The sequence below is a fragment of the Terrapene carolina genome, unplaced genomic scaffold, assembly GCF_002925995.2.
Source record: "Terrapene carolina triunguis isolate 2854851 unplaced genomic scaffold, T_m_triunguis-2.0 Scaffold951, whole genome shotgun sequence".
Classification (NCBI taxonomy): domain Eukaryota; kingdom Metazoa; phylum Chordata; order Testudines; family Emydidae; genus Terrapene; species Terrapene triunguis.
The window spans coordinates 1172345-1181825 of NW_020665302.1; the positions used below are offsets into that span (position 1 = coordinate 1172345).

Consider the following 9481-nt stretch of genomic DNA (forward strand, 5'->3'; position numbering starts at 1 on the left):
TGGTCCTTACCCGGAGCCAGAGCCAGCGAGGGGCGCGGGACCTCCCGGGGGGGGGGGGGGGCTGAAGCGCCGAGGGTAGGGCTCGACAGGGCTGGGCCGGAGCCTCCATCCCAAGGTGGGGAAACTGAGGCGCCACCAGCCAGGGCTGTATCCTCAGACCCAGCAGCTGAATTCCAAATGGAGCTGCAGGTGGATCCCTCCTTGGAGATACTGAGGGCCCTGGCTGGCAACGGCGGTGCAGGGTCCCAGGGGGAGGACCGCCGGGAGCAATTCCTGTGGGAGAAGGGATTCCTGTACCGGGAATGGGCTGGTTCAGGGCGAACTGAATCTTGGAAAGTCGGGAGGCAGCTGGTGGTTCCCCAGAGGTACCGCCACAAACTGTTGTACTTGGCCCACAATATCCCCCTTTCAGGGCATCAGGGCATCCGGCGCACCAGGCAGAGGCTGCTGCAGAACTTTTACTGGCCTGGGGTCTTTGACGCTGTCCGACAGTATTGCAGGTCCTGTGACTCCTGCCAGAGGGTGGGGAAGGCCCGGGATAAGTGTAAAGCCCCGCTGAGACCTTTGCCCATCATAGAGGAGCCTTTCCAGAAGGTGGCCGTGGACATAGTGGGGCCCCTCAACAGGGTGACCCGGTCAGGGAAGAAATTCATCCTGGTGGTGGTAGATTTCACTACACGTTACCCCGAGGCAGTGGCCTTGTCCTCTATCAAGGCAGACACCATGGCAGACGCGCTGCTGACCATCTTCAGCAGAGTGGGGTTCCCCAAGAGGGTCCTTACAGACCAGGGGTCTAACTTCATGTCAACTCTGCTCCAGTGCTTGTGGGAGAAGTGTGGGGTCCAGCACACCTGGGCCTCGGCGTATCACCCCCAATCAAACGGGCTGGTGGAGAGGATCAATGGGACCCTAAAGAGGATGCTGAAAAGCTTTATGGAGCAGCACCCGTAGGACTGGGACAAGTATTTACCCCACCTGCTGTTCGCATATAGGGAAGTGCCCCAGGAATCCACAGGGTTTTCCCCTTTCGAGTTGCTGTACGGGAGGAGGGTGAGGGGGCCCCTGGACTTGGTGAGAGCCGAGTGGGAGGGGAAGGCCTCTCCCAATGGGGAATCAGTGGTGGAGTATGTACTGATTTTCCGGGAAAAGCTCGTGGAGCTCATGGGCTTGGCTAGGGGAAACCTAGCAAGGGCCCAGAGGAGGCAGAAGGTCTGGTACGACCGCTCAGCACGTGCCCGCTCATATGCTACCGGGGACCAGGTGATGCTCCTCATCCCCGTGAGGAAGAACAAGCAGCAAGCGGCCTGGGACGGCCCCTTCACGGTCATCAGACAGGTAAACGAGGTGAACTATGTGGTGGAACTGTCCAACCGGGTTCACAGCCACAGGGTGTATCATGTCAACATGATGAAGCCGTACTGGGACAGGGAGAAGTTGGTGCTGGCTGTGTGTGGGCAGTGGGAGGAGAAAGAAGAGGACCCCCTGGTGGGACTCCTCCCTGAGCCTGGGGCTAACCCCTCGCTGGAATCAATTCCCCTCTCAGACCAGCTAACCCCTGCCCAGCAGGCAGAGATCAGAGAGGTGCTGCATTCATACCGGCAGCTGTTCTCCAACTGGCCTGGGCTCACTAACCTGGCTGTCCACCGGGTGGAGACGGGAACCAACCCTCCCATCAGGTATTCCCCATTCAGGGTCACTGGGAAAACAGCCCAGGACCTGGAGAGAGAGGTCGGGGACATGCTGGCTTTAGGGGTGATCCAGCCGTCCGCCAGCCCCTGGGCCTCGCTGGTGGTGCTGGTCCCCAAGAAGGACAGGTCGATCCAGTTCTGTGTGAACTATCGGAAGCTCAATGCCATCACCGTGTCCGATGCCTACCCCATGCCTAGGACCGATGAGATCCTAGACAAGTTGGGGGGTGCCCGGTACCTCACTACCATGGATCTTACCAAAGGCTACTGGCAGGTGCCTTTGGACACGGATGCCAGGGCGAAGTCTGCCTTCACCACCCCAATAGGGCTCTTCGAGTTCCTGGTCCTGCCTTTCGGCATCAAGGGGGCACCTGCCACCTTCCAGCGCCTGGTGGATCAGTTACTAAGGGGGATGGAGGACTTTGCTCTAGCGTATATTGACGATATCTGTGTCTTTAGCCAGACCTGGGAGGAGCATGTGTCCCAGGTGAAGAGGGTGCTCGGTCGCCTCCAGGATGCAGGACTGACCATAAAAGCTGAAAAGTGCAGGGTGGGGATGGCAGAGGTTTTATACCTGGGCCACAAGGTGGGGGGTGGCCACCTGAAGCCGGAGCCGGCCAAGGTGGAGGCAATCCAGGATTGGCCCGCTCCCCAGACTAAGAAGCAGGTCCAGGCTTTCATTGGGATGGCGGGGGACTACCGGAGGTTTGTGCCCCACTTTAGCTCCCTGGCAGCTCCCCTCACGGAGCTGTGTAGGAAGGGAAAGCTGGACAAGGTGGTCTGGACTGAGCAGTGCCAGAGGGCTCTCTGTGCGCTGAAGGGGGCACTTATCCAGGGCCTGGTGCTGGTAAACCCAGATTTTAACAAACCCTTCCTGGTGTTCACCAACGCCTCGGACACAGGGCTGGGGGCAGTACTGATGCAAAGTGATATAAGGGGGAGAGACACCCCATTGTGTACCTGAGCAAGAAGCTGCTGCCCCGGGAGCAGCACTATGCGGCCATAGAGAAGGAATGCCTGGCCATGGTGTGGGCCCTAAAAAACTGCAGCCGTATCTATTTGGGCGGCGCTTCACCATGTACACCGACCATTCGCCCCTGACGTGGCTGCACCAAATGAAAGGGGCTAATGCCAAGCTGCTGAGATGGGCCCTGCTCCTCTGGAGGTATGACATGGAGGTGGTCCATGTGAGGGGGAGTTCCAATGTTATAGGTGATGCTTTATCACGGGGCGGGGGCCCTGAATTTCCCCAGGTCACTGGCTAAGTGACCCTGCTCCGTTCAGCCTCGAAGGGGGGAGAGATGTGACGAAGTGGGGGATTTTCTTGTTTTTTCCTTGTTTTCAGTGGGGTTTCAATGGTTTGCATGCGGAGGGGGTGGGACTCAGTTTCCCTGGGTGTTACTGGTTTAACGAGGAGAGGGGAGAGGGAGTTTGTTGTTACAGAGGACCGGAGAGGGAACTTGGGGCCCCAGCCAATGGCCTGGAGGATGGATACCCCAGTGACCGGTGACCTGGTGACCTGGAGGCCCAGCTCAGGAGGTGCAGCCGGTTCTGGCCAGTAGGAGGACAATGGGCTGCAGAGAGAGGACCCAGTGACCTAACCAGCCGGTTCCAGCCAGAGGACAGAAGCGAGGAGAGGAGGCCCCAGTTTACGACCGTTTACCTGGAGAGAAGACAATGGACAGAGGCGGGGCTTGGGACCGGGGATCTCAGATGCCCAGCTGGGAAGCAGGGGGGCTCTGGGCTGGAGAGGGGGAGCAGGCAGGGCCCACCTGGATGCAGGGAGACTGGGGCATGCTGGGCTGAGGGAGGCCAGGCCTGAGGCCCCAAGAGTGTCCTGTGCTGTGTTCAACTCTCAATAAACCCTCCTGTTTTACACCGGCTGGGAGTCACTCCAGTCTAGAGAACAGGGTTGCATCAACCCCTTCGGGGGTGGAAGCCCAGGGGGTCCAGAGCGAGTGGACTCCCTGAGGGGGCCCACGGCGAGAAACAGGTGTGCTAAGGCTCAGATAGGTGCGGCTCCAGGAGGTGGAGGGGCCTGACCCCAGGAGAGAGTGGACCCCCGAGAAGGGCTGTCTCACTGAAACGGGCACCCCCCACGGACCGCATGGGGCCAAGAGTGGGCACGATCTGTGAGTCCGTGACAACCAGCTCTTCACCTTGTCCTTCACTCCTGCTGTCCAGGAGGAGCAACAACGCCAAAAGGAAAGAGAGACCGATCATCAGTCAGAGAGCCATTACAGTGAGAAACACGGGCAGGTAGTCAATTCTTGGCACTTCATAGCGGTGTTGATAATTAACAGGACTTGATAAGGATCTTTCAGCACTGGGCCAGGGCGGTTTCTCGCTGATGGACCGCTATGTAGACCCAGTCTCCTGGTTTCAGCGAGTGGCAGGGCTGCTATATATAAAAAGACCTAACACATTTCATTAGCGCCTGGCAATAATTAAGCCTCGTGTTATTTATTAAATGACTGTCCATCTGAGCCAGGGCCAGTGGGGCGCAGCCAGTAGTCGCATTGGACGCCCTCTTAGAATTTCATGAGGGCTGAGTTTGGTCTTTTGATTGGGAGTGGCCTTCAAAGCGCATTTGGCCATATTGGTGAAGCTGCACATAACTTTTTTATAATCTGTCCAGATATGCCAGATTGTGATACAAAATCCTTAAGCAAAAGTTTTATAACAATTTTGGCATCTGCCTTTTTACAAGGAAATCCATTACTAAAATTTACACATACTAATAATTACAACATTTAAACATTTGAATGAAATCAATCTGAATATTTACAAAAGGTCCTCAGGGTGGGGGACGCGCTGCCTGCCTAACTTTAACAGCCTTATCAACATTATGTTGCTGGCAGATTACACACTCTTGGCAGTATTGCTGGGCCACAGGAGAAAAAATCTGGTACAAACCAGTCTCGTTTAACTACAGCAATAATTCCTCCGTGGTGCACCCGAGCAAAGCAGGGCCGGAGCACCCTGGGCGCAACCAGGCGGCTGTCCCGGAAGCGCCGAAGGTGACCAGGATGCACAGTGGACCCAGCAACACTTTAAGAACTTTTTTTTTTTTTTTTTTGGCTTTTCAGTTGGTATCAGCTTTTCCTATTTTTCTGAAAGACAAAGAGAGCATATTTCTACCCCCTTGGAGTTGGCAGATTATTGTTTAAAATATTCCTTTTTCTACAAATACCCTTGCTGATTGCAGGCAAAACTGAGGAATTACTTCCCATATTTTCCTGTATTTGTTTTATAGGCAGGTCAGGTTTTAATGGCTTCTATTTTTATCATTTAGGTGATTTGCATTAACACAGACATTCTTGGCTTGCTTTTGGATTCAAAGTTATCAACCGCTTAGAGAGACTGTCTCAAAAGGACACAATTAATTTCTAACTTTTAACTCCTGCTTTCAGACACACATTGATTTGAAAAGGAAAACACAAGCCAATTCGGCTCCCCTTTGGCAAAGTGACCGTTGATTACACAGAGCCACCTTAAGGCTTAGTGTGGGGCGCTGATTACAGCTTTTATTTGCTATTTGTTACCAAAACAGATTTAAAATCTTTTTCCATTCTCCTGGCTTTGACTGCCCTGCTGCAGCCACAACTTTGGTCTTTATTTAAAACAATTTAAATCTTGTAAAGCATTAAGTCACCTTAAGGATTAAATGCTAAATACCAAAATTAAACAATACTAGTTTCTTTTGTCTGGCAAAAGTATTTTTTGGTTTTACAACCTTAAAACAACACCAATTCATCTTAAACTTATAAAACAAATATTGCACACACCAGGAGTGTTTTTTTTTTAATCAAATTCGACTAACTTGTTCATAGTTAAATGATTCCACTTAAATAACCTCTTGCCTGGATTATTTACAGACATTTCTCCTTCAGAATGCCCGCAAAGAAACCAAGAATCTTCCTTTCATAACACTTTCTTTTAACATTTGTACAAAGTTTTACTGCTTAATTCCTTCCAGTAACTACAGAGTTAACTTCTCACTTTCTTTCAACTTCCTCAAACTGTGGTTGCCTGCTTGTCTGGGCCTGATCCTTTTTTCCTTGTTGCATTATTTCTTTCCATGGGCACAGGCATTGTTTCACTACCAATTTGGCAAGGAGGGTGGGCTTTTTTGACTAACCCCCCTTTTATTTATTTATACACACCTATTTACATACACACATTACATCTAGATGCATCTTATTTAATAATATCCTTAATTCTTTATGTCCAGACTTAATACAATCTTTCCTTGAGGCAGTAACAACTCCTCAGCACCGGTGCATTGTCAGAAAGGATAGTAGCAGGGCTAGGGACAACGGGAAAGGTAGGGAGAACAGCCGCATTAACAGCACTGTAAAATGGGGGAGTTGCACTCACTGACCGTAGGAATAATGACTCCTTGCTGAATGCAGGAGGTAATAACAGGCTGGATTTTTCCTTGGCCTGTTTTGATAGAGGGCACTGCTGCACCTCGGGAAGGGGTCTTGCTGGGTTTAGGCGAATCTTAACGGGTTGGGCAGACCCAATGCACCCAACCTAGTTGGCATGATCAGCTCACAAGGAGGGAGAGACCTTAGCCAGCAGTTCCTGTTGCAATGAGGAAGGGCTGGGGTCAGTCTTCTCCTGCAAAACTGCCAGGACCTCATTGTGAGCGGGACCAGGCAGTCCAGATACACACCATCTTGGGTACAGCAGATTGCACAATTTAATTTACACAACAAGTCTTTTCCCAAAAGGTTAACCGGTGAACAAGGACTGAGGAGGAAAACATGATAGTTAGACAGAAGACGGACAGAAACGGTCAGAGGTGAAGAGACGGGATGGGGCACAAGAACGTTGCTCACCTCTACTGCTTGTGGAGCGGCCAGGGCGGTAGGGACATTTCCTTTTCCAATGGCCCATCTGTTTGCAATAGTGACACGCGCCATTACTGGGTCCCTGGGAGAGGTGGACAGTGGGGACCTTGGTTTGGCTTTTCCCCTCTCCCCCACAGTGGCTTTTGCGGGGTCCCTGCATGTCCTGGAGCTGGAGGGTCATTAACTTAGTTTCAGTGTGGCGGTGATAGTGTTGGGTAGCTGCTAAAATTTCATTTAGATTCTTTTCTTTACTTTGTTTACAGGTGCTAATTTTGGCCCAATCTGCTTTCTTTGGGCAGACTGTGAGAACTGCTTCCCACAGCCTGTTTCTAATCCTATATATTGTGTCCTGGCTGTGGCCTGGGTCCTCCATGGGCCACCGGGCTGCCTGATAAAGGCGATTTAATGTTTTCCTGGGCAGGACTCCCTTCAAGAGTTGGCTTAAGTCTGCCCATGTAGGGTTATAAAAGTGCATGAGAGTTTTTAATTCTTCTTGAAATTTAACAGGGTCGTCTCTTATTTTCAGAAAATTTTTAATTAAATTATACAAATCCATGGGAGACCAAGGTGCATGCACAGACACCAACGTCTCCTGACCCGAAGTGCCAATGCCTGGAAATTGGCGCAAGGGGAATATTTCCTCAGCACAGGGAGACACTGTCTGAGGGGTGAACATAAGGGGCTTTTGTTGCATAATATTTCTTGCCGGCTTAGTTGAATTTAAATTCTTTGCCAATTCCCTTTTTATTTCTTTTAGTTGTGTGGTAAGTTTCTCCTGGGAGTCCTTGAGACTCCTCATTTGAGATTCACGGTGCCATTTTTCTGCTTCTTCATACCAATTAAAATATGCATCGAACTGGCTTTGTGGGGATCCCATTCTTTAAAAAGCTTACAAGTGAAAGGACTGCAATTTGCGTACATACAAACATACAACACTCAGGTGTGCCCTTTTGGCGGGACGGTGATTCCTTTTGTCTCACCGGCCCCCATTTTAACAGATCACTTTCACTCGGGTCTTTTACACAGGGAAGGCTTATTGTAGGGCGTCCACTACTGTCTACACCCACCTTCAGCAAAGAGCGTCGGTTGGTCTCAGAGAGAATGGCGCCGCTTACTCTGTTGCTCTTGGTGGGGTGTTTGGACCCGTCAGTGGCCCATGCACTGCCCTTAGGTGGGGAGGGGAATCAGAGGAAAGAGGTTGAGGAAATCAGACCGCCCGAGGGCGGGGAGGATAGGGTCACACAAGCCTAGACCCAGGCAGTCCCCTCGGTGGTCAAGCCAGCAGAGCGAGGCTACTTCGGTCAGGGCCCTTCTGTTTCGGCCCTTCTCGGTGGGGTCACAGGGCTTGCTTTAGAGACATCTCCGGTCACGAGCCAACAAGCTTCGCAGAGAGCTCTGGGCGTCTTCCTGTGACCCTTATAACAGATCACTCTCACACCAACACACACACTGGCACACAGTAATAGAGTCAGAGGCCTATCTAGCCACACACTTGGCTCTTCCCGGGGAGAAGAACAGATCAGAAGGGCGTCAGGCGTGTCTGGCAGCAAAAAATCCAAATAGAGTGTGCAACTCACCCGAACCCAGAGGCTACGGGCAGTCCTCCACCAGAAACCCTAAACAGAGATTTCAAAAGGTCTCTTACCTTTCCGATGGGCCCAGGGTCTGGTGGGGAACAGCTCACGGTCCTCCGGTGTTTGGGGTCGCTGTCTATCCGAGTCACGGCACCAATTGATGTGGAAAAAATCGATCCACGCGTTGTGTTTTCAATCAGATCAGCCTGAGGCCCTTTATTGATTACAAGCGTGCAGGGGGTGACAGCTATTGGAGCTGCCCCCCCGAGTCCATGAACACACAAGCTTTTTAAAGCTTAAAACCACAGACAAATTACACATACTTCCGTATTAATTACCTTATTTGGAATACATTGCAAAATTAATACGGGTCAAAAGCAAAAAGAACAATCACCCTTCTCGTTATTCACAGTCTGGTTCGTTTGCGGTTTGACTTTTCTAACAGTGCTATTGCGGTTATATATTTCCTAAGTTTGGGCTATTACAAATTGTTCTGTTTGGGGATTTTTTCCACTCTGACTCCTTCTGCCCCTTGTACACAGAAACAAGCAGGATCTTAGTTCAAGGGCTGTAAGCAAGCTTGACCAAACTCAGGGCCTTGACTAAAGTTTAAGGCCTGCTAAATTTTCCCTCACAGTTATATGGGATAATAATACTTTCCTGACTCATTGGCCAAACCGGACAGTCTCTACGCAAAAGAATTAATGGACACAAATCTGACATCAGGAATCATAATACTCAAAAACCAGTGGGAGAACACTTTAACCTGTCTGGCCATTCTATGACAGACCTGCGGGTGGCTATCTTAAAACAGAAAAACTTCAAAAACAGACTCCAACGAGAGACTGCTGAGCTGGAATTGATATGCAAACTAGACACAATCAACTCAGGGCTAAATAGGGATTGGGAATGGCTGAGCCATTACAAACATTGAATCTATCTCCCCTTGTAAGTATTCTCACACTTGCTTCTTATCAAACTGTCTGTACTGGGCTATCTTGATTATCACTTCAAAAGTTTTTTTTCTCTTACTTAATTGGCCTCTCAGAGTTGGTAAGACAACTCCCACCTGTTCATGCTCTCTGTATGTGTGTGTATATATCTCCTCAATATATGTTTCACTCTATATGCATCCGAAGAAGTGGGTTGTAGCCCACGAAAGCTTATGCTCTAATAAATTTGTTAGTTTCTAAGGTGCCACAAGTACTCCTGTTCTTTTTGCGGATACAGACTAACACGGCTGCTACTCTGAAAACTAAACCGCTGTGACTGATTAATTTAAAATAGTGTCTCAGTGAGTTAATCATAGAATTATAGAATCATAGAATATCAGGGTTGGAAGGGACCTCAGGAGGTCATC

General features: G+C 50.4%; 1 protein-coding gene across 1 annotated transcript in view; it reads left to right on the forward strand.

Annotated features, from left to right (window-relative positions):
* Positions 1–9481, forward strand: part of OSBP2 (oxysterol binding protein 2) — a 417386-nt gene that overhangs the window by 1493 nt on the left and 406412 nt on the right. The gene's annotated exons all lie outside the window — the stretch shown is intronic.